General features: G+C 45.1%; 1 protein-coding gene and 1 long non-coding RNA gene across 5 annotated transcripts in view; one reads left to right on the top strand and one right to left on the bottom strand.

Annotated features, from left to right (window-relative positions):
* Positions 1-24,376, bottom strand: part of RFX2 (regulatory factor X2) — a 71,199-nt gene that overhangs the window by 39,543 nt on the left and 7,280 nt on the right. The window lies entirely within an intron of this gene.
* Positions 5,155-7,641, top strand: LOC128800592 (uncharacterized). Its single transcript, XR_008435012.1, has 2 exons — positions 5,155-5,340; positions 6,985-7,641. It is a non-coding gene; the product is annotated as an uncharacterized LOC128800592 (long non-coding RNA).

Raw genomic sequence — 24,376 nt, 5'->3', positions numbered from 1 at the left:
CAGACAGAGCCTTGGCTCCTCCAAACCTTGACCTCAGCACCAGAACTGTCCGTGCCACGTCGCGGTGACACCGAGCCACCCCGCAGGGCCTGGCACAGGGTGGGACAGTGCCCAAAATCCCCACAGCAGCACCAACCCTTGGGCACTGTCCCATCCCAAGGGTGGAGCACCTCTCACAGCCAGCCCCTCCTCAGGCCATGTCCTTTCCCCTCCAGGAAAGGCTGCTGGCAGCTGGCACCTGAAGCTGCTCACCCGCAGTGTCCTGAAGCACGTGGAACCTTTCTCCTCCCCTGAGTCCTGTTAAGAGGAGGGGAATGGAAATGGGAAGCAAAAATGCCAAGGAACTTGAAAAGTAGCTTTCTGAAGAGACTACTCATTACACTGCTTCAAAATTTTATAAACAAGAGAAGGCACCAGACCCTGCCACTGATTAGGTTAAATTAATTTAGAACAGAAGCAAACACTGCTTGTCTAGGAGCTCCAGTTACCTGGAAACACAGATAAACCCAAAACACACTTTTCAAGGGCAGCAGGCATTATAGCTGGGGTTGGGTTTTTTTTTTTTTTCCAGAAACCTGGTCCTCATGGAAAAATACAAATCTGGAAATGGCTTTTATTAGCAAGTTAATAATATACTGAAATACAAATATACACTCAGTCTTTAATTAGATTTCACAGAATTAAGTCAAGCAATATATATATACAGCTAACTGTTGTGTAACAGCCGTTCACCAATCTCTGCTGTTTCTTTAAAAGTAACTTTGAAGACAGAAAAGAGTCAGGAATGGATCTGTAATTTGGAGTTTCCTTAAGAGCCAAATGAAATTGAAGAGCAGAAGCCACAATAGTTTAGGGGTTGCTGGCAAAATCCAAATCCCACGTGCAGGAATCTCAGACATGAACAGGGGCAAAGTATTGGTGGGAACATAATCCCACACCCAAACCTGTCCTGTTTTCTTTTGGGTTAATAACCTGAATGCAAGGTCCTATTTACAGGAAAATGGACATGTACTCAATGAACCAGCCTAACCTTCTGGAGCTAAAGAACTAGGTCATCTTTGTAATAAAGCTGCATTCATCTTTGTAGATAAAAAGCTGATGTTGCAAGAAGAAAGAAGCAGCAGAAAAGCTGCTGACAGTGGGCAGTGCCAGCACCCTTGGGGGGAAGGACCTTTCCCTGAGCTCCATCCTAAGCCCTGACACAGCTCCAGCCATCCCTGGGGTTCTCACAGACTCACCTGCACCACCCACAGCTGTTTATTGGTAAGAAAAGGCCAAGAGATTCCAGATCTTTAGTGTAGCACAACCTTGTCAACAAGTGGAACTCCTCATTTCTTTCCTATGAACCACCTAAACCTTGACTTCAGAAAAGTTTTGCTGCAATGATGGCAAATGGTAGCTAAGAAACAACATCTGGGTATCTGCTGAGCAGTGAGGATGACTTCACATCTGGAAGGAGGGAGGAATTAAAAGTCACACTCCAGTGCTCTCCATGTCCAGGCTGTAACAAACACATTGGTGCTGCCTGGTGAAAACAAGCACAAGTTCTGGGCTTGAATGAATTGTTTCCCATATTTTTAATATGTGCACTGTAGGGGGCTTCCCAGGACTGTGATTCAATGGGGGAAATACAATTTCTGAAAGTAGAAATAGTCTGAAATAGAATCCCAGGATGGTTTGGGTTGGAAGGATCTTAAAGCCCATCCAGATCCACCCCTGCCATGGCAGGGACACCTTCCACTGTCCCAGGCTGCTCCCAGCCCTGCCCAGCCTGGCCTTGGGCACTGCCAGGGATCCAGGGGCAGCCACAGCTGCTCTGGGAATTCCAACCCAGCCCCTGCCCACCCTCCCAGGGAACAATTCCTGCCCAATATCCCATCCATCCCTGCCCTCTGGCAGTGGGAGCCATTCCCTGTGTCCTGTCCCTCCAGGCCCTGGGAGCAAACAGCATCTCCAGGAAAAACCTGGCACAAAAGCATTCCAAAGGTTCCTTTCTGGGACACATCTCCAAGTTTCCATCCTCAGCCAAAGCAGAGTCTCTGGTTCCTTGTCCCCTGCAGTGTGTGCCTGCTCCAGGACAATCCCAGGTACCTGGGCACAGCTAATCCTCCTCTGGCTGAATTGGGATCATTTTGGAACAAGGAGCTGCAAACCTTGGTGCTGTTTTTTATAGCTTGTCCTACAGCTTTTATAGCTTGTCCGACGTCAGAGAACTATGGAATGTGTCACTTATTTGAAATTAATTCCAAGAAATCAGCTTAACTCACACCTGTAGTTCACCAGCCCTCATTTTTTACTTGCTTAGACTAGACAACCCTGTGTGAAGCAGATTTGCTGCAGTATTGCATGGAGAATTGCTGCAGTACTGCATGGGGGTTTGCTGCAGTATTCCATGGAGAATTGCTGGAGGATTCCATGGAGAATTGCTGCAGTAATCCACGGGGATTGGCTGCAGTGTTCCATGGGGAATTGCAGCAGTATTGCATGAAGTAATGCAGTACTCCATGGGGATTTGCTGCAGTATTGCATGGAGATTTGCTGCAGTATTGCATGGGGATTTGCTGCAGTATTCAATGGGGATTGACTGCAGTGTTCCATGGAGAAGTGATGCAGTATTGCATGCAGAATTGCTGCAGTATTCCATGGGGAATTGCTGCAGTATTGCATGGGGATTGGCTGCAGTATTCCATGGGGATTGGCTGCAGTATTCCATGGCGATGTGGGGTGGCTGCAGCAGCTGTTTCCAGCCAGCACAGCAGGAACTGCTGCCAGCACAGCCCTGGGTGTTGCTATTTATTTACACAGCACCACTCAGGAGCGTTGTGGTGCCTCACAAAGTGAAGCAGAAGAAGCAACAAACACAAACTGGGGCTGTTTGGAGAAGGGATGACTTTGTCTCAGATTTTACAGCATCAGTGGAGTCAGGGCTTGGGATCTCCAGAGGATCCCACCATGGGGTGAAGCGTGGCTTGAACTGGGGGTTTGTACTTTGGGAGGCAGAAGAGGAGGAGGAAAAGGAGGAAGAGGAGAAGGAAGAGGAGGTTCCAGGTTGTCCCAGCTCAGCACAACACAGGGAACATTGCCCTGACCAGGAACTGGTGTAACTGGGAGCAACCACCAGGAAAATCCGAGTTCTGCTCCTGCACTCCACAGGAAATGGAGTCAGGGAGAAGAGAGCTGGAGAAGGGCTTTGGACAAGGGCCTGGAGGGACAGGACAAGGGGGAATGGCTTCCAACTGACAGAGGGCTGGGTTAGATGGGATATTGGGAAGGAATTCTTCCCTGGGAGGGTGGGGAGGAGCTGGAGAAGCTCTGGCTGCCCCTGGATCCCTGGAACTGTCCAAGCACTGGGCTTGGGGCAACCTGGGACAGTGGAAGGGCTTTAAGGACCTTTCCAGCCCAAACCATTCCATGATTCTGTGATCTCCAGCCACTCCTCAGCCACACGGGGTGGCCCAAAATTAAACCCCCAGCAGTTCTCCAACCATTCCATGGCTGTGTGCAGTGCACATTTCAGCAAGTACAGGGACATCAGCAACTGCTTCCCCACCACTGCACTGCTCCAGTGAGGAGGGGGAAGGGGCTGTGGATCTTTCTGTGGGAATTTAAAGTTCATAAAGTTCTGCTGGTGCCTGGCACAGATTCCAGGACTAAACAAAACCCCAAACAGAAGATAGAAACTGTCTAGAGACAGGCAATTCTCCCTGGAAAGGCAAATAGAAGGCTGCTGTAGATGTCCTAGAAACGCAGTTTGGGAATATGGATTTGAATATTCTGCACTTGGAGAACAGCACTGGTGGATTTTTGGTGAGGACAGCAGGAAGACTAACTGTATCCTACAGGAATGGGAGGAGATAAAGGCTTCAACAGCTCCACACTGCTCCAACAGCTCCCACTGTCCCAAAGAAAGAGAACTGACTGCTACAGAACTGGAATTAACCAAGTGAGATCGTTTATCCAGGCAATAAATTCCTGTGGGCAGAGTTTTTCACCTGGAGAACAAGTGGCTGGCTTTGTGATGGGCAGCTCACCACAGTGACCTTTCTGTCTCTGCTCTGGCTGGACAGGGACTCTGATGACCCCAAAACCCACATCCCCAAACCTCACCTCATCCCAAACCCACCTCATCCCATCATCCCTAAAACCCACCTCATCCCAAACCCATCTTATCCCAAACCTCACCTGACCCCACCATCCCCAAACCCCACCTGGTCCCAAACCCACCTCATCCCATCATCCCTAAAACCCACCTCATCCCAAATCCACCTCATCCCAAACCCACCTCATCCCACCATCCCCAAACCCACCTGATCCCAAACCCACCTTATCCCATCATCCCTAAAACCCACCTCATCCCAAACCCACCTTATCCCAAACCTCGCCTGATCCCACCATCCCCAAACCTACCCCATCCCACCATCTCCAAACCCCACCTCATCCCAAACCCACCTCATCCCACCATCCCCAAACCCACCTGGTCCCACCATCCCCAAACCCCACCTGATCCCAAACCCACCTCATCCCACCATCCCCAAACCCACCTGATCCCAAACCCACCTTATCCCATCATCCCTAAAACCCACCTCATCCCAAACCCACCTCATCCCAAACCCACCTCATCCCACCATCCCCAAACCCACCTGATCCCAAACCCACCTTATCCCATCATCCCTAAAACCCACCTCATCCCAAACCCACCTCATCCCAAACCCACCTCATCCCACCATCCCCAAACCCCACCTGATCCCAAACCCACCTCATCCCACCATCCCCAAACCCCACCTGATCCCAAACCCACCTCATCCCACCATCCCCAAACCCCACCTGATCCCAAACCCACCTCATCCCACCATCCCCAAACCCCACCTGATCCCAAACCCACCTCATCCCACCATCCCCAAACCCCACCTGATCCCAAACCCACCTCATCCCACCATCCCCACCACGGGCTGGGTCAGTCCAGAAGCTCCTGATGGATCAGGACGAGCGGGGGAAGCTTTAAACCCTTTTGAACCATAAAACTGGGGTGGGGGAGGAAATATCTTCTCTGCCAACTCCGAGACCCCTCTGAGGTGTTCCGGGGACCCCGCATGGAGCAGCCGAAGCTGGGGCGGGCGAGGAAGCCGCGGATGGCGGGAGGATGTGGGGGAGGCTGCGATGTTTGGGGACCAACAGCGGTTGCCAGGGGTGACGCCGTCCCCTCCCGGTCTCCTCCCGTTGCCAGGCGACGCGGGGAGCGTTTCCCAAACCAAACATCCCCATCCCGCCTCACCAAAGATGTCAGCGGGTATTTTCAGGAGCCCGGGGAAGGCAGGAGGGACAAATAACGCCTTTGCCATGGTAACTGCGAGGGGGGGCCCCGCGGGCGCCGCCGCGGCTTTGTTTTGGTTTGGTTTCATTTTATTGAATTGTTATTTCAGAATAAACGGATTAGCGGGAGGGGGGAGCGCTCGGCAAAGCAGATGCTCAGGAGAGAAATATTTTTGTTCTTTTTGTTCGGTTGGGTTTTTTTAAAAAAATAATATTAAGGAATTAAGCTTTTTTGGAGCTGGGTGTAGATGCTCAGGAGAGAAATCTTCTTGTTCATTTGGGTTTTTTTTTAAATAATATAGAATTAAGCTTTTTGGAGCTGGGTGTAGATGCTCAGGAGAGAAATCTTCTTGTTCATTTGGGTTTTTTTAAAAATAATATTATAGAATTAAGCTTTTTTGGAGATGGGTGTAAATGCTCAGAAGAGAAATCTTGTTCATTTGGGGTTTTTACAAATAATATTAAGGAACTAAGCTTTTTTGGAACTGGGTGTAGGTGCTCAGGAGAGAAATATTTTTGTTCATTTGGGTTTTTTTTTTTAAATAATATTAAAGAATTAAACTTTTTTGGAGCTGGGTGTAAACTACTCACGGTGTTTCTGCACCCCTAAACACACACAAGTCCCTCTGCAAGTTCTCTTCCAACTTATGTATTTTTTTTTCCCTGTCTATTTGTAGATCCCTCCAAGTTTTCCAGCAGAATTTAGATCCCTTTCAGCCAGGGTTTAGCTTACTTCAGACAGGTTTGCTTTTCTTGGTGGTGGCTGTGAATCCAGGCAAAGGCAGCCTGGTTGGAAAATGAGCTTTTGGGAGAGGGGGTGTGTGGTTTTGGAGTGTCCTCTGATTTGATGAAGAGGAGAAATTAATCAAAAGGATGTTTTCTTCTAGTGCCATGAACGTGGAAAGCTAATTTAAATTCTCCACATGGATTTTTTTACATTAGAATTTGAGGCAATTAATCATAAGCAAAAAATGTAGAGACACTCAGAGGATTTTAAGGGAGAGCTTGCTCTGGGGAAATAAAGATTAGAGAAAGGCTTTTGTTGGGCTGGTGGGAACATCATTGTCCTGGGTGCCGTGGTCTGATCCAACACATAAAATTCTGCTGTGCTTGCTGATCAGCAGTGAGGCCACAGACTGCTGTCACAGGTCCCAGCAGGAGCAGATCTGGGGTAGAATTTGTCTCTCCAGCTTTTCAATTTAAGTTTAGGCAGTGGCCTCACTTCAGTTCACCTTGGCAGTGATCAATAAAAGCTCATCACTGGTGATTTCCAGGTGGGGGTGCTTTCAGTGCTTCCTCTGGTGTTTCTCCAGGTGTTTTGCCACTGATTATAGAATCAGAAAGTTTGGAAAAGACCTCCAGGATAAAGCCCAACCTTTGGTGGAATGCACAGTTCCCCAGGGTGCTCCACAAGCTTGGACTTCTCACAAGCATTCACTTCTCTGAGGCACATGTCATAAAAAGCTGGAATCACTCATCCACTGGATGAAAAATAGAAGTCACAATCCTGAGCACGTTTTAAATCAAGTCTTCCAAAATTTTGGTTCTTTAAGGACCTTTAATCCTAAAAGATTTTATGGTTCTTTTGGATCTTTAAGGATATTTTCCCCTCAGCTATTGCTGACCCAGCTCCCAAACTACTCCTTGGTCTTTTAGCATTTATTTCCTTCTCAGGGGAACTGCCCTGCACGAGAAGAATTAACCCAAAAATATTCTGAAGGAGGCAAACAATCTTTTGCTGGAGATGTTCAGAGCAGCATTCAACAGAGAGCAACTACTTATGGAAGACAAGAACAACTTAAAAAGTCAACTGGAAATTAAAAAGTCATAATTTAAAGACTCTCCCTGGCTAGGGGATAACACAGACAGCACCTGCAGCTCACTGAGGTGATCCAAGAGCATTTATACTCATTAATGAAAAAATCAATCAAACCAAGCTCATTCAACCCCTGCCCATCCCACCACTGCTTTAAGGCCAACTTCAGCACTGCAGCCTCCAAACTGTGTGAAAATGGTTAAAAGCTGCTTTAGCACTGTGACATTTGGCCAATGAAGGACTTCAAAAGAGAATTCTGGCCACGACAGCAGAAGCAGCAAAGGTGGATGTGACCAACCTCCTGACAACTGTGGCCTCTCAAAGCCCAGCCTGTAAAACCAGCCCAAACTCCCTGTCTAGACCCTCTTGCTCCTTACAGCAGAATTCCTGCAGGGATATCTTTGCTGGCACTGACCCAAGAGCCATCAGCTCCTCTCAGAGTGTAAAAGAGACCAGCTGCCCTCATAGACCCACTATATTTATTCCAAATTAAATCCAAGATGCTTCTCACTTCATTCCTTTCTCCTAAGTGCCCTTTTCTCTGCTTTAATATGCTAAAAATTACTGCTGGGATGAGGAAAACACATTAAAATTGAGAGTTCACACCTCTCAAGTGTGGATGGCAGTGGAGGTTTTAGGATTCCAGTTGCTGGAGTCCTGTAACTCCCACAAGTGCCTGACAAGGGAAAGGGTTTCCAGCTTTCCAACTTTTACTGAAAAAAAAAGTCAAGAGAAGAACATGAATTCAGAAAATCACTATTTAAACTGTCAGCCTTCCTTATTTTTATCTCCTAGTGGGGTTTTAACCCAACTTTATACTTTGGGGAATTTCTGGTCTCGTGGGGGAAGGAGTTTATTTGCACTCAAATCTCCCCCCCTCTTTTTTTTCCCCCCAAAGTTTCTTTCTACTTTTCCTTTTCAGAAGATGAAATGAACTTCTTACAGGAAGGAGAGCAATGTGAGGAGTGTTAAGTGTGACTGCAGAAGCTATTTCCAGTCTCTACAGCATTTACTGAGCAGTATATTGAAGAGGCCATGAAATGCTAATGATCTCCAGACTGCCAGAGATACCGTCCTAAACAGAAGGAAAAAATCTCTTTGAGAGATTTTTTTTTTTTTTTTTTGCCTATTCCATCTCCAGAAAAACCACACAAAACTTTAACACCTCCCTTTGGCTAAAGCTCTCCAAGTTACACTTGAAGAAAACCGAAAAGGAAAACCAGATGGGGGTGGGGGAGTGGATAGAGATGATCCAGAGCTAAAATATCCATTAGTGGGAAATTCCACCATCTCCTCCCCCTCCCAAAAAAAAAAAAAAAAAACCCACCAAAAAAACCCAAACGGGCTGCATGGGTCAGATTCCACCCGCAGACCCAGGAACCAGCTCCAAACACATTCACTCAGCCCTTTTTATTCTCTTGCTTGTCTAAGTGGCTGCTAGGCAACCCCAGCAGCATCGCTGCTCATATGCATTAACTATTAACTATTATTTCATTCCTTCCCCCCCCTTTTCCACAAAAAGGCAGCAAATTCGTGGCAGATAATTCTTTTCCCAAAAGGAAATGCTGGCTGAAAATGGAGCTGTGTCAGGGATGGATGTTGCCAGTTTAGTTCCAGGCTGGGGTGCATCCAGCACCCTGCACTACCCACCTGGAGCTCTCCTTAGGGGATGAAAAACTCATTTTTGGTACACCAGGATATGCAGCTGCTCCAAGCTAAGCTCAGGAGGGAACTGCAGTGCTGCCCACACAGGGAGCCAAAAATTCTGGTGTCAGTTTGGTGAAGCAGCAACCACCCCCACTGCTGCAGCCCTTGTGGCCATCTGGAGGAGGGAATCCTCCTGTGGGAAGAAGCCCTGCTTTTGCCAGAGCTGGGCAGCAGGAAGGATGCTGCTGCCCTGCCCAAGGTAGGATTTGAGACACAATTCAAAGATTTCTGTTCTCCTCCCTCTGAGAGGCAGCTCTGGGAGCAGCATCCCCATCCCTGCCAAAGGCAACTCTCCCAGCCACTCCAGTGGATGTTTCCTCTGAAGAAATAAACATCAAAATTGGGATGGGACAGAAGAAAGCAGAAGCTGGTGGTGTTTAGAAGTGGTTGGGCTACTTCAGCTCAGCACAGAAATTCAGTGATGTACTGAGCTCCCCTCAGCCTGGTCCCTGACTTTGGTGACACTCCTGTACCATTACCAGGACAATCATTACAACAGAGGAGGAAGGTGCTGCTCAGGACAACAAAACCTCAGGAAAAGGTGAATTTTTCACCTGCAGGAAGACTCCAAGAAGGGAGAGGGAAGACTGCTGACACGCAGAGCCCAGCACTCTTCCAGCCCAGTGACATTTCTGAGTAATTACAAACCCTTAGGATCCATTATAATGTTAATTTACAGGCCAGTTGTTGTGGAGAAGTGTGATTAGATGTTGTGTAGCTACAATGCAGACTGGAAGGAATGCTAAGAATGCCTCCACTCAGAACTGCAGTGAGCAGTATTGGACTAAACCCTTTTCTGACCCAGAGATTGGGCAACTGAGAGGTGTTTTAAAAACTTTTATTCCATTTTCAGTCTCATTTGAAGGGTGAGATAATACAGGTGTAACAATTCACATCATCACAAACAGAAGCCAAATATTTCCTAGTTATAAACCACTATAAGCTAGGTTTCTACAGGATATATGGAGTTTTTCTTTACTTTTTTCCATAATATATTTTCACTGTAAGATAGGTTTCTTGGCCTATCAGCTTTTGTCACACCATAGTGCAAGTTCCTTAAAACTAATAATCTAAAATTATTCTTTGGGGGTCCTAATACAATGCATCTTTTATAGTTCTATTTCTCTAAAGTATCCAGTCTTATTTCTAAGGCCATCCTTTAAAACTTGTTTCTAGTTCCATTTCTCTCTCAGCAATGTCTGTCCTGTTCCATGGCATTTCTAAGTCAGCATTTCTTATCTCAAGGTTTGCATACAGGTGCCCACTGTGTGAGCCTTCTGTCAAACTTTGAGAATTCCCTACAAATCCATTTCCCAGCAGCAGCAGCAGCAGGAAGAGCAGGAGCTGGAGCAGAGAGGGGCATCCACAGAGCTTGGGCAGGATCACGGCACAGGGCAGGTCCTGGCAGCAGAAGGTTCAGGGATCAGCCCCTCTTCTGCTGTAGAGGGCTCCAGAGAAGCTGCCAGGCAATGGAGATGTTCACATGATCCCAGGATGGGTTGGGTTGGAGGGACCTCAAAGCCCATCCAGATCCACCCCTGCCATGGCAGGGACACCCCCCACTGTCCCAGTGTCCAGCCTGGCCTTGGGCACTGCCAGGGATCCAGGGGCAGCCACAGCTGCTCTGGCAATTCCATCCCAGCCCCTGCCCACCCTGCCAGGGAACAATTCCTGCCCAATATCCCATCCATCCCTGCCCTCTGGCAGTGGGAGCCATTCCCTGTGTCCTGTCCCTCCAGGCCCTGGGAGCAAACAGCATCTCCAGGAAAAACCTGGCACAAAAGCATTCCAAAGGTTCCTTTCTGGGACACATCTCCAAGTTTCCATCCTCAGCCAAAGCAGAGTCTCTGGTTCCTTGTCCCCTGCAGTGTGTGCCTGCTCCAGGACAATCCCAGGTACCTGGGCACAGCTAATCCTCCTCTGGCTGGGGATGAGAGGGTCCCACTGGGGTCACTCCTCACATCTCCAAACAAAGAATTGAGTGTTTGTCTCAGCTGGGAGCATCCTATGGATCTGTGGCACCAGCCCAATTCAAGAGTCCAGGCTAAGTGCCTTCTCTAATACAGGCCAGGCAGAAAATGTTTGTTTTTCAAATTATGAGATGTTTCTTATGTTCCAACCAATGTTATGTTCTCATGGTGCTTCCTATGCTGCTTACCTTCTAACCAATATCAGTTGAGGATTACAAAAACTTTTAAAAAGTTTTTAAAGCACTTCAAAACCTGTTAAAAAGGTTAAAAACTGAAACAAATCTCTTTATACACAATGTCTGCCCATTTCACAATGAAGAGAAGCAAAACTAGTAATTTTAATTTTTTTTTTAACATTAATGTCTCAGCACATTTGGAAGCAGAATCAGGCGTAATTTCATTTCTGAAACCTACCCATTAAAAGGGCTGCCAGATGTGATATAAATTTTCCTCTACAAAACAAATTGATTAAATGCAAACTGAACTGGAGTCCCTAAAGCTTTGTCACAGCAAACTTCACGCAGCAGTTTTGTAATTTGCAGGTAGAAATACATCAGAACATTCATTTTCAGCCTCATATGAGCACCTCGTTACTCTGCAAAGTAATATTTTTAAGCTATGAATAGGATTTAAATTATTCAGGGATGGAAAAAACAAATCCATCTCCTCTGGAAAGGAAACCACCAGCTGCTGAGAGCAGAGCAACTCTTCTCCTCAGGCCAAATAATCAGCAATGTGCAGAAGTGCAGCACTGTGGGCAAAGGAAAGGTTTTCTAGGAATACTCATGCAGGGAAAAAGGGTTTTGGAATATTTAGGATGGAAGAGACCTCCCAGACCATCGAGCCCAAGTTGTGACTGATCCCCAGATTGTCAGCAGAGCACTGAGTGTGGACACTCCAGGAAATCTCCCCTGGCAGCCCCTTCCAATGTTTGTCCCCCTTCTAGTGAAGAAATCCCTCCTGATGGCCAGGCTGAGAGGGTGCAGCAGGTCATAAAGTGTTGGTTTTCCTAGCTTTTACAGAGATGGGGTAAATTAATTTTAAATTAATTAAAATGAAATGTAAGTTAAATTTAAATTTTTTAATTCATTGTAAAATTTTTTTAGAAATTAGGATTTTAATAATTTAAATTTAATTAAAATGAAATTTATTTTAAATCAATTTTAAATTAATTAAATTGATTGAATTAATTAAATTTATTTAAATAATAAATACTTTATTTAAATAATAAATTTAAATAATTTAATTTAATTTAAAATCTGCAGTGTTTACATATAAATATACAAGACTATATAAACTCTCTATCAGGTTTTAAGAATTTTTTTACAAATCCATTTCTCACATCAAAGGAGCAGAAAAGGCAGAGGGAGAAGGAATCTCCTCAGTATCACCTGAGGTTCTGACACAGTCACACCTGGACCTGCTTTTTTCCATGGATATTTCAAATTCCAGGCTCAGGGAGAGTTTAAATGAGGACAGGGAAAGAAGGGGAAAGGGGGAAATTTACACAGATTTAATTTTCTGAGCACATGAAGGAAAAAATTTGCACAGATTTAATTCTGAGCACACGAAGGAAGGAATTTGCAGAGCTTTAATTCTCGGAGCACATGAAGGAATGAATTTGCACAGATTTAATTCTGAGCACACAAAGGAAGGAATTTGCACAGATTTAATTCTCTGAGCACACGAAGGAAGGAATTTGCACAGATTTAATTCTCTGAGCACACGAAGGAAGAAATTTACACAGATTTAATTCTCGGAGCACATGAAGGAATGAATTTGCACAGATTTAATTCTCTGAGCACATGAAGGAATGAATTTGCACAGATTTAATTCTGTGAGCACATCAAGGAAGGAATTTGCACAGATTTAATTCTATGAGCACACGAAGGAAGAAATTTACACAGATTTAATTCTCTGAGCTCATGAAGGAAAAAATTTGCACAGATTTAATTCTCTGAGCACATGAAGGAAGGAAATTTGTACAACTTAATTCTCTGAGCACACAAGGGAATGAATTTGCACAGATTTAATTCTCTGAGCACACGAAGGAAGAAATTTACACAGATTTAATTCTCTGAGCACACGAAGGAAGGAATTTGCACAGATTTAATTCTCTGAGCACACGAGGGAAGGAATTTGCACAGATTTAATTCTCTGAGCACACGAGGGAAGGAATTTGCACAGATTTAGTTCTGAGCACACGAAGGAAGAAATTTACACAGATTTAATTCTCTGAGCACACGAAGGAAGGAATTTGCACAGATTTAATTCTCTGAGCACATGAAGGAAGAAATTTACACAGATTTAATTCTCTGAGCACAGGAAGGAATGAATTTGCACAGATTTAATTCTCTGAGCACACGAAGGAAGGAATTTGCAGATTTAATTCTGAGCACACGAAGGAGATGGCAGCGATGGGGAGGAACCAGGGCTCTTCTCCCAGGTTGTCTCTTGGCCACCCAGATATTTGCAAATTCCCACAAGGATCCCAGATTCCAGTGCAAGAATAAACTCATTTTTGTTCTGAGCAAGGCCAGCCTCCCTTCCAGCCACACCCCAGCTGACTTCAGAAAGTTTTGTGCCAAAACTCAAGAACCAGGAGCAGATCTTTCCTTGCTGGAACACCAAAGGAGGCAGGAGGATGTTGTCCACGCTCCTGGGTGGGAAATGGATTTGTAGAAAATTCTCAAAGCTTGACAGAAAGCTTCTGTATTGTTTCACCCTTCACATGAGACTGAAAATGGAATTAAAGTTTTTTAAATGCCTCTCAGTTGCCCCATCTCTGGAGCAGAAAAAGGCTTAATCCAACACTCTGGATATCTGTGTCTCCAGGAGCAGCAGCTGAATATTGCTGAATATTATTGAATATTATTGAACATTGTTGAATATTGCTGAATATCATTGAATATTATTGAATATTGTTGAATATTATTGAATATTGCTGAATATTATTGAATATTCCTGAATATTATTGAATATTATTGAACATTGTTGAATATTGCTGAATATCATTGAATATTGCTAAATATTATTGAATATTATTTAATATAATTGAATAATGCTGAATATCATTGAATATTGCTGAATATTATTGAATATTGCTGAATATTATTGAATATTATTGAATATTATTGAATATTAAGCCCCCCCAGACTTGCCTGAGGCATTGACCTGTTCTGGATTTTGCAAAATCACAGTGCAAGAGCACTGACCCAGCAGCAGCAGCTTTCCCCCTTACTCTGCTGTGAAGAATATTGAAGATCTCTCATCACATGAAGCACAGGGAGATCACTCTGAGGCACTGAGAGCCAAGACCCTGCTCTGTGTGGGCTGGGAAGATTTCAAAGGATTTTTTCCATACAAAAAATTGCAGAGAACGTTTGATCAACTCACCTCAAGCTGATTCTCCTGCCTGAGTTGCAGAGCTTCAAAAGGATCAGAGGAATCAGCATTCAGGTTTTCCACTGTACTAAGGATTTACTCTATTTTCCTTTTGAAATTATGAATTGTTTATCACCCCATTGTTGCTCTCTTAGCTTTGTGACTGAATTGCATAAAAAATGTATTTTAAAAAGTACAACCTAACACTATTCTGACATTCCATAGGGTAAATCTTTGCAGCATTTTTCCCAAACAGAAAAAGGTGAAAAAGTCCTGTAGGAAGGGCAGAGAGAAACTCCACTTTATTCTGTTTTTTAGGTACTGTGATTGGGGTTTCTACAACATCCACACTCACCCTTCCCTCCTCTCTGACTCACAGGTCTCTGATGGGCCATGAGCTGTGGGTATTTATGAGCCAAACGTGTTCCAACAGCTCAAAGCATTTTAGAAACAGCTTCCAGCAGCTCTGGAGAGCCTCAGAGCAGCAGGTAGCCAGGAAAGACCACGGTGCTGCCAATTTTAACAGCAGAATGATTTGTTCTCTTAAAAAAACTTCACCTTTCATTGGCTCCTTTATTTACCAAGGAGAGATTTGGGTGGGGAGTAGAGGGATGAGTCTCTTCTGTGCAGCCAGATGGAATTCCAAACCCAGTTAGTTTAGGCAGGGAGTTAAGGGGAAGATGTCAAAATATGTTTTCCATTAACGTAACAGCGGAAAACACGAGGTTTAAAATGCAGTATACAAACAATCCCTGCTCTGCTACCAGAACCTGTGCCAACAGGAGGGGTCTGATCACCACAGTTAGCTTAAACCAACAGCAAGCGAGTTGTAAGTCAGAAATTTGGGATTTTATTCTGAAATATTTCCTTGGGGTGCTACTTGCCATCAGACTTCAGTCAAAATAAGCTTTAGCAAATGCTAAGTTAAACGATCCCATCTGACTGTTTCAAAGGCAAAAAAGCCAAGTAGATTTTGTTAATCCTGAATTTCCAGTTCAGCCTTCCAACCGAGAGGGGACATTTCTTGCTCTTATTCACCATGTGGTGCTAAAGTGAGTAGGGTTAGTGGTATGGGGCAGCAATCAAGACACTGACAGCGAATTTTAACAATCAGTAGAGCATTGAATTTTGTTTTTACTGGAGAAGTTTTACTTTCTGCAGATGGAAGGGAGAAAAAAAGAGAGCACCATCATCTTCCCTGTGTCTGCACTCAGGTGCTGGGGCAGAAAGCACTCCAGGAGGGATAATTCTCATTGCTCTGCACTCACAGCTGAGGGGGTTTGTCTCTCACAGTCACTTTGTGCCAGAGTGTCGGGTGGTTCCCCCCAGGAGGGACACAAAGGCACAGAGGGAGCCTGGCACGACACAATTCGGGAAATGGACTCGAAGGAGCAGCAAGGAGGGGATGGTGGGAGGTCACAGGAGGCGGGGGAGACACTGGGGAAGAGGCAGGGACAGCTGTGGGGGGAGAGGGGAGAGAGGAGAGGGGAAAAGGGGAGAGGGGGAGAGGGGGAGAGGGGAGAAGGGAAGGGAAGGGAAGGGAAGGGAAGGGAAGGGAAGGGAAGGGAAGAGAAGAGAAGAGAAGAGAAGAGAAGAGAAGAGAAGAGAAGAGAAGAGAGAAGAGAAGAGAAGAGAAGAGAAGAGAAGAGAAGAGAAGAGAAGAGAAGAGAAGAGATTTAATGAAATGGTGTTTGCAGCCTGGCTCTCCAGTCCCACCAGCCCCTGCACTCACGTGTGCAAGGGCCAAAGCTGAGGCTGGACAGGGGGACAGATTATTAAAATGAAAATCCTGTGTTATTACATTATTGAACCTTATTGCTGCCTATATTCTCTAAGCAGTCTGCACATCCTCCCGTTTTGGGGGAAATAATTCTTCCAGGGAACAGGCAGTAGCTCAACTCTTATATTAACTTTCTGATGCAGGGAAAATTAGTAAAAATTTTATAAACCTGAGAAAGAAAAAGGTATAAAAATCACTGCAGAGTGGCCACAGGCTGTCAATTGTCACCAACTTCCACTTCACCGCTGTGCTACAATGGTTATAAACCTGAAGTGTAAAGTGGAAATTCATCCACAGACAATTTGCTTTTCCCCAGCAGAATATTGCATGATGTTCTGGCTAATCACATAATTCAATCCTCATGTATTCAGAAAGCACTCAGAAATCAGGAGAATGCATTCAAAACGTTCACTGTGTGGAACATTTCGTTGCCCAAACATCACAATATAAATTCAAGCAAGTAGCTGCCAAAAGAAAAAGTTAGAACAGAAATTCCTTAATGATTGACTAAGGAGAGACTCATCACCAAGGTATTAAGTAATTCATAGGGGAAGGTGAATTAGAATTGCAGTGTATGATGTATTAATTATTTGGTGGCAGTTGAAGAAAAGAGCTTGGGTTTTAAGGACACGAGGTTAGAATACAGCTGGAGGAATTTAACCCATTGTACAAACTGACTTTAAATGTGCAAAGAGGGAAATCTGAGTTTCACTGGGTCCTGCAAACAGAGCAATATGGAACAAGGAGTTTTACTCATCTGCAGTTCATTTTTGTTCCAAATTTCCCTCTTTAGAGCATTCTAGCTGTGTGTTCATCTGGACTGTAAAACAGCCTGAAGGGTGATACCCGCAGTCACTTCAGCAAGAAATGCCCCAACCACTATTTCCCCCAAATTTCTCTAATTAAACCATTTCTCCAGGGGTTTTGTTGGCTGTTTTCCCTCTCTGAATTTTTTCAGCACCAAAACACAGCTCTGAGCATCATCTCTGCATCTCCACCAGCCCAAGCCCTGCAGGATCCCCGCCCCCAGCAAAGTGGGGGAGGAAATTTTTAAATAGGAAAACCCTCTGGAGAGGGGTTTTTCCTGGGGGATCATTTTCAGAGAGCAGAAAGAAGCCAGGAGGTCCCTTCCAACCAAACCATTCTGGGATTGTCTAAGTGCCTTTGCACGAAATATTCCAGGAGGGCACAAAACAGGAAAATACTGGCACTATCCCAAAAAAAAAAAAAAAAAAAAAAAAAAAAAAAAAAAAAAAAAAAGAAGCAGAGCAATGATGACACCATCCCCAAAAAAATGTGTGTCTTGTTTTGATCAGTGAGTAAAGCTACAATCACCTGAGGCTTTCAAAGCACTTTACAAATATTAATCCTTAGGAGTTTGCCCATCTTAACTTTCTGGCTTCTAGGGGAAAACAACAACAACAACAAACCAACAAACCCCCCCAAAACCTCAAAACAACAAGGATTGAATTATTCCCTACTGGAAAATGGAAATGAAAGCACAGAGCAGATAAAGCAGGGTTTCCCAAACACACTCTGAAGTGCCAATGGATGTGGATTGTGGATCAGAAAAATATGGGACTGGCTGGATCAGAGATTAATTTATCCCCAGAGCACAGGGGTGGCACAGAAACCCCAGTGAGGATGGAGTCCAGAGGCAAAGAGATGAATCAGAAATGTGGAACAAACACGCTTGGAACTGCCCTTGATCACAATTTACTCTTGGAAATACACTCTCTCATAATGTGTTTGTACAGGTATGTATACAGGTATATTTTATATATGATTGTGCATAAATATCTAGAAAATAACCCAAATCCCACAGACACTGACACAGCTGCAGCCCCAGGGCCTAAAACCCAGAGATTTTCTTGTGATAGTCGCACTCTCAGATGTTTTGATATGAAAATGTCTCCTTTCAGTCCCAGCAAGGAAGTGGTGATTTTGATTTTCACAACCACAGAGCCTGCAAGGAACCTGTGGGGCTAAAGCCAAAGCACATTTCCCCACAGGGCAGCAGTCAGGGACTTCAAAATCCTGAGGGGGATCAGGTTTGTATGGCAGATTTCATCCATGAAAAGGGGGCAGAAAAGGACAAAGTGGTCCACAGAGAGGCTCACTGCAATCCATTCCCTGTCTTGGCCGTGATCACAGAGTCATGGTGATGCCTCAGGTTTGAGCTTTTCTATTTTTCACATTCTGTGCTGCTTTAGTGTGTGGCTCTGGGCTTCACATCAGGGGATGGGGAGCTCTGTGCACAGAGCAGGGAAACAAAACAATTCCTGCTCCAGCTGGGGACCAAGGACAAATGATCCAAACCTCAGGCCCAAGAGCACAAACAACGTGGAATGAAGAGAGAAAAACAAGGATGGGACTGCATGGGCTGGAGCTGGAATTGGACAATGAACTCCAATGTGCAAATGGAGCAGAACTGATCAAAGTGAGATTCCCGTGAGCACTCGTGCATTTTGTGACCATTTTGGTTCACCTTGGGTGCAGCCCTGGCTGGGCTCTTGTGCTGCCCAAGGTGGATCCACTGAGGCCTTTTAATAAATCCCTGCTTTATTCTTTAGCTCTGTCCAGTCTCTGTTCTAGGTCAGCCTTCATGTTATATGTAACAGGTATAATTCGCACCATTTTTTTTCATTATATATATATAATATTAAATAGTTGTTAGAATGTACCCTTTGGCATTAGAAGCCCCCCCCTTCTCAGGCAAAACCAGGTGTGTGTTGAAACCCGATTCACAAGCAAAGGGATGTGGCTGGCCAGGACATGGGCCTTATCTGAGGCGATAAGGAGACACCCAGGCGCTGATCATGGCGTGAACGACCCGAGATGGGCATCAGGAACATCCCCCGGGCCGATACATGTGAATACCGAGCTCCCCTAAATTTCATCAAGGGTTTCAACAACTCCGGACTTCGAATTGTTCTGCCTTGTCGCCGAGAAGGAAATCTCATCAACTTATGGGACGCTGAATGAAACAAAGGACTGAATGCCGAAATCCTGGCTTCAGGCAAAATTTTCCCTGTAAAAATCGCTTGTACAGGATGGTGGTGTGGGAGCATAGAGTGAAACCTCTGCTGAGGCTGATCTCTGGGTCTTGCACCCAGCGCCGATCCCGGGCTCAGCACTGTCCTTTTCCTTGTGGCTGGCTAATTAGATCTCTATTGCTAAATTTTTTTTTTTTTTAAATTCGGCTGGATCATTTTTCATTTATAACACTGGCAACAAGGCATCAGCAGAATGGTTTGGGTGGGAAGGGACCTTGGAGAACATCTGGGCATGGGCAGGGACACCTCCCACTGTCCCAGGCTGCTCCAAGCCCTGTCCAGCCTGGCCTTGGGCACTGCCAGGGATCCAGGGGCAGCCACAGCTGCTCTGGGCACCCTGGGCCAGGGCCTGCCCACCCTCAAAGGGAACAATTCCTGCCCAAGATCCCAGAAAAATCTCCCCTTTCCCAGTGGGAGCCATTCCCTGGGTCCTGTCCCTCCAGGCCTTGTCCCCAGTCCCTCTCCAGCTCTCCTGGAGCCCCTTCAGGCCCTGCCAGGGGCTCTGAGCTCTCCCTGGAGCTTCTCCTCTCCAGGCTGAATGAATAGTTTCAGCTGTAGAGTTTGAAGTGTTGGATCCAGCTGACTTTGTGCAGCAGCAGTTGAAATGTGGGGTGCAAAGGAGACCCACGGAGCACACACTGAGGGGGCTGCAAGGCTCTGTGTGAGAGCAGGGTGGGCCATGAGACCGGCTCAGTGGGGTGAGGTGCCCGAGATGTCATCACACAGCTCAGGTTGTCTTTCAGAGAATGACTGGTGTGAAACTCCAGCCTTGTGGTGAGCTGGGACCTTGGAGTGGCACCAAGAGAAGATGGGAACAATTCCTGCCCAATATCCCATCCAGCCCTGCCCTCTGGCAGTGGCAGCCATTCCCTGGGTCCTGTCCCTCCAGGCCTTGTCCCCAGTCCCTCTCCAGCTCTCCTGGAGCCCCTCCAGGCCCTGCCAGGGGCTCTGAGCTCTCCCTGGAGCTTCTCCTCTCCCAGCCCAGAGGGGCTCCAGCCCCCGGAGCATCCCGGTGGCTCCATGGGCTTTATCCCTAATTAACAGCGTTATTAACAGGGTCATTAACTTAAACAGCCCCGAGGTTCCTCACTGAGAGGAACAGCCCATCCCAGCAGCCCGGGTGACGCAGCTGTGCTGGAATGTCCTGGCACGGAATAATTAAATAATTCACCCCCCTTGCTCGGCGTGAGACGATCCCTACTAATTTAAATTAAACTCTCTACTAATTTAGTAAATTTATTTTAATTACCAAATTTAAATTAAATTACTAAAAATCAAATTTACTAAATTTAAATTACTAAATTTATTAAAATTACTAAATTTACTAAAGTTGCTAAATTTACTAAATTTAATTTAAATTCTCTACTAATTTAAAATTTATCAACTATTACAAACTATAAAATAACAATTCAATATTATAATACTTAATAATATTGTTTCATATTTATTATTAATTGTCTGTATTATCTAATTAATTCCTAATTATTAATTTCTCTTCACTGCATACATTATATTTAGTCTAATGTTTCCTCATACTCATAACCAAAAAATAGGAATAATAGCAACTTATGTTATCTTACATATCTCTATACAATTTTACAAAACAAAAAATTAATCAGTATTTTATTTCTCATATCAAGACCCATTCTTCATTTCCAAGATTTTAAAAAAATCCTCCAATCCCTACAAAAATCCCTACAAAAAGCATAAGTTTACTTCTGTTTTAACAAGTACAAAATCCAAATAAACTTCAATAAAAAATAAAACTCACACAGGATTTAATGTGAGACGTTGGAAAAGGCTTCCACACTTAGGTGTTAAAAGAGAGAATGTGGATTTATAGTTTAAAGCAGAAACATGTTAAGCTAAGTAGAGGAAGGTTTAGAGTTTTAGAGTTTAAGATATAGAAAAAATATCAGTATTTACAAAGGTAACAAGAAGTTTTAGAGTGTAGTACTCTCAATTTGTGTGCCATAACATGACTGGCTAAGAAAGCTCACACTGCAGCAGGAGTCCATAAGATGAAATATTTAAGGATTGGGTCAAAAGCATAAATATCCTTTTTGGCAGTGTTTTATTAGTTAATAAATCCTTAAAAGGTTTTGTAACTAGAGGCCTTGTGACCTTCTGAGCCATGTGGTGAAGATGGGAGCCAAACTCACCCTTCCTGCCTGTATCAAAGATAAGAAAAATAAATTGCACCATCTAAAGCAACCCAGAGGTCCTGTCTTTAATTCATTCAAAATTCCCACAAGACCCCTCCCCATCCAAGGTAACAGATTATTGGGATCCTTTTGGGGTTCCTGGCTCTGCAACAGCTCAAAATTGCATGTTTTTTAATTAATATTGGATAATGAGACTTAAAGGAGCTGTTTCTACCTAAGTGCCTCTACCTCACTTTATAAGTTTTATACTTGATCAGTTTTATAGTCACTTTATAAGATTAAATAATGAACTGACTCCGAATTTCAGTAGCCAGGTATAAATCTCTGGGAACACGGGGTTGATTGTTACAAAAAAAAAAAAAATTACTGCACTTTTTACTTAAATCCAAGTTGGGATTTTTAAATTTGGGGGGCAGGGGGGTGTTAAGGTTTTTTGTTTGTTTTCATTTGAGGTTTTTGGTTTTTTTGTTGTTTTTTTTTTTTTTTTTTTTTGTTGGTTTTAAGATTTTTACATTCTGAGCAGCATCTACACTGGGAGGAAGGAAACTGTAGAGAACAGCAGTGGAAAGAACCAAAAAGCACTTTTGCTGCTCGAGTACAATTTGAAACATGAATTATCTGGTTTACAACTCCTCACCTTCCACAATTACCTCTAATGGTAGCAGCACACAAGACAATGCTCTGAAATTAAAGTAATTCCATTTATTAGCACGACAAGCAGCAGTTCTGCCCTTCTGAGTGCTTCCTGCCTGCCAGGGAACATTCAGAGCACCACAAAATCATGGAATGGTTTGGGTGGGAAGGGACCTGCTCATCTCCTCCCATGGCAGGGACACCTTCACTGTCCCAGGGGATATCCCCAACCTGGCCTTGGGCACTTCCAGGGATCCAGGGGCAGCCAGAGATGTTGGGAGTGATCTTATGGAAACTCCAAGATTTCCCCATAAATCCTATTCCAAAAGGAAAACATGGACCCCAACAGATCTCTAAGTTACACCAGGAGTAGCAACAACTTTGCTTTTGCAAGCCCAGCTCAGGTCAGAGTGGTGCAGGTCAATGTGACAGAGGAGGTGTCCAAAATACGAGGGTGAACTTTGAATTTCTGCTTTGAGGGGAGGTGTTTCTTCTAGATTTTTCATATAGAAAAATCTACATTCTGAATGCAAGCAGCTGTGAGAGCTGGGCAGCCTCACAGGCAAGCCCCAGGTTCTTTAAGGGGCTGAAAGAAATATTCTGTGGAGGATATTTCACCTTCCTGGCAGGTGGAAGTCTTCTAACAATGGTGCACATCTGTCACATTAAGGAGAATAAATATTTGCCAGGAAGAAGGAAGCTCTGAAGACCAGCCTGGTGACCAGGAGCCATTATTTCTCTTATTATTTGTACCTATTAAAGAAAAATTTCCTCCCATGATTGGTCATTTAAGGTCATGAATATTTGAAAAGATCTGCATTTCATCTCCTTTGGGGCGAAGGGTGGGGGTTTGAACAGCACAAGAAATTGTTTAAATGCAAGACAAATTAGGCAGAACCAGTCCATGTGCACTTATTCCCATCTCCCCCCACATTTCACAGCCCAGAGGTGGATTTAGAGTTGTTTTTCAGACTGGACCATCCCAGACAGCTCAGGGAAGGAGGACAAAAATATCCTTGCACAGAGCAGCGAGGTGACAGCGCTGACAACAGCACCTCCAGCACACCGAGAGCCTGGGCTTATCTCCCAACTGCTTCCTCCCAGCTTATCAGAGGCTGCACAACCTCCCTTTACTGCCAACCAGAGCCTGGCAAACAGAAAATATCAGAGTTGGTCAGAAAGGCCCCAGAGCTGGCTGGAACATCCAGCCCTGTGCAGAACCCATCCTTGTTTCCCATGAGCTGCACAGAGCTGTCATTGTCCTCCTCACCACACATCTCCAGGTGCCTGCTGCTGCAGCCTGGGCTCACAGAATCCCAGAATTTCCTGAGCTGGATCCACAGGGATCATCAGCCCAGCCCTGGCCCTGCACAATCCCCACCAAGCCCACCCTGAGCATCCCTGAGAGCGCTGGCCAAACGCTCCTGGAGCTCTGGCAGCCTCGGGGCCGGGACCATTCCCTGGGGAGCCTGGGCAGTGCCAGCAGCCTCGGGGGGAAGAACCTTTCCCTGAGCTCCATGCCAAGCCCTGGCACAGCTCCAGCCCTTCCTGGCCTCCTGTCCCTGGCCCAGAGCAGAGCTCAGCCCCTGCCCCTCTGCCTCCCCTTGGGAGGAGCTGCAGCCCCCGAGGAGCCTCCCCTCAGTCTCCTGTGCTGCAGCTGAACGAGCCAAGTGCCCTCAGCCCCTTCCCCATGTTTGTATCCCTGAGCAGGCTGGAAGGGTCTGGCAGCAGTGGGGAACAGGCTCAGGAAGGACACACTGCTCTCCCCACACTCACCCTGTGGTGGCACAGTTCTGTCCTGGGCACTGGAGACACTGGTGAGATGTCAGATTAAACCCTTTGCTGACCCAGAGGTGTTTTAAAAAATTTTATTCCATTTTCAGTCTCATGAGAAGGGTGAGACAATACAGATGTTATAATTCACACCAAGTATTCTCTAATTACAATACACTAAAAGTGTTTCTTTCTGTCAGGCTTTGAGAATTTTCTACAAATCCATTTCCCACATTGAGACCCTGTCCCACCATGGTCATGAGGTGATGGAGAGAGAAATGCCACTTGTATTTGGAGTTCCTGTGCCTTGTTAAGCAGCCTTGTTCATACACCAAATAAAGGATAATTAATAAATCATCTAATTTTGAAACTGTCCATTACCAGGCAGTAACTGAACCCATCCTAGGGACCATGAGCACTAAGCCAATGCACACATCATCAAGCATCAGCTCAGCTCAGGATCACATCTTGGAGAAAGCCAAAAAGGGAACAGAAAAAGAATCCCAGAATGGTTTGGGTTGGAAAGGGCCTTAAAGCTCATCCTGTTCTGCCTCCTGCCACCTTCCACCAGACCAGGTTGCTCCAAGCCCCATCCAGCCTGGCCTGGAACATTTCCAGGAAGTCTCAGCTTCTCTGGGCAACCTGTGCCACAGCCTCATCACTCACACAGGGAACAATTCCTTCCTGATATTTCATCTAAACCTCCTCTCTTTCAGTTTAAAGCCATTTCCTTTCACAGGAGTTGATGCTCCACTCCAACAGCACCTAAAACACAAGAAATC

The sequence above is a fragment of the Vidua chalybeata genome, chromosome 27 (genome assembly GCF_026979565.1).
Source record: "Vidua chalybeata isolate OUT-0048 chromosome 27, bVidCha1 merged haplotype, whole genome shotgun sequence".
NCBI classification, from domain to species: Eukaryota; Metazoa; Chordata; class Aves; order Passeriformes; family Viduidae; genus Vidua; species Vidua chalybeata.
The sequence above is the reverse complement of the archived record's forward strand: the minus strand, read 5'-3'. Positions and strand labels throughout refer to the sequence as shown.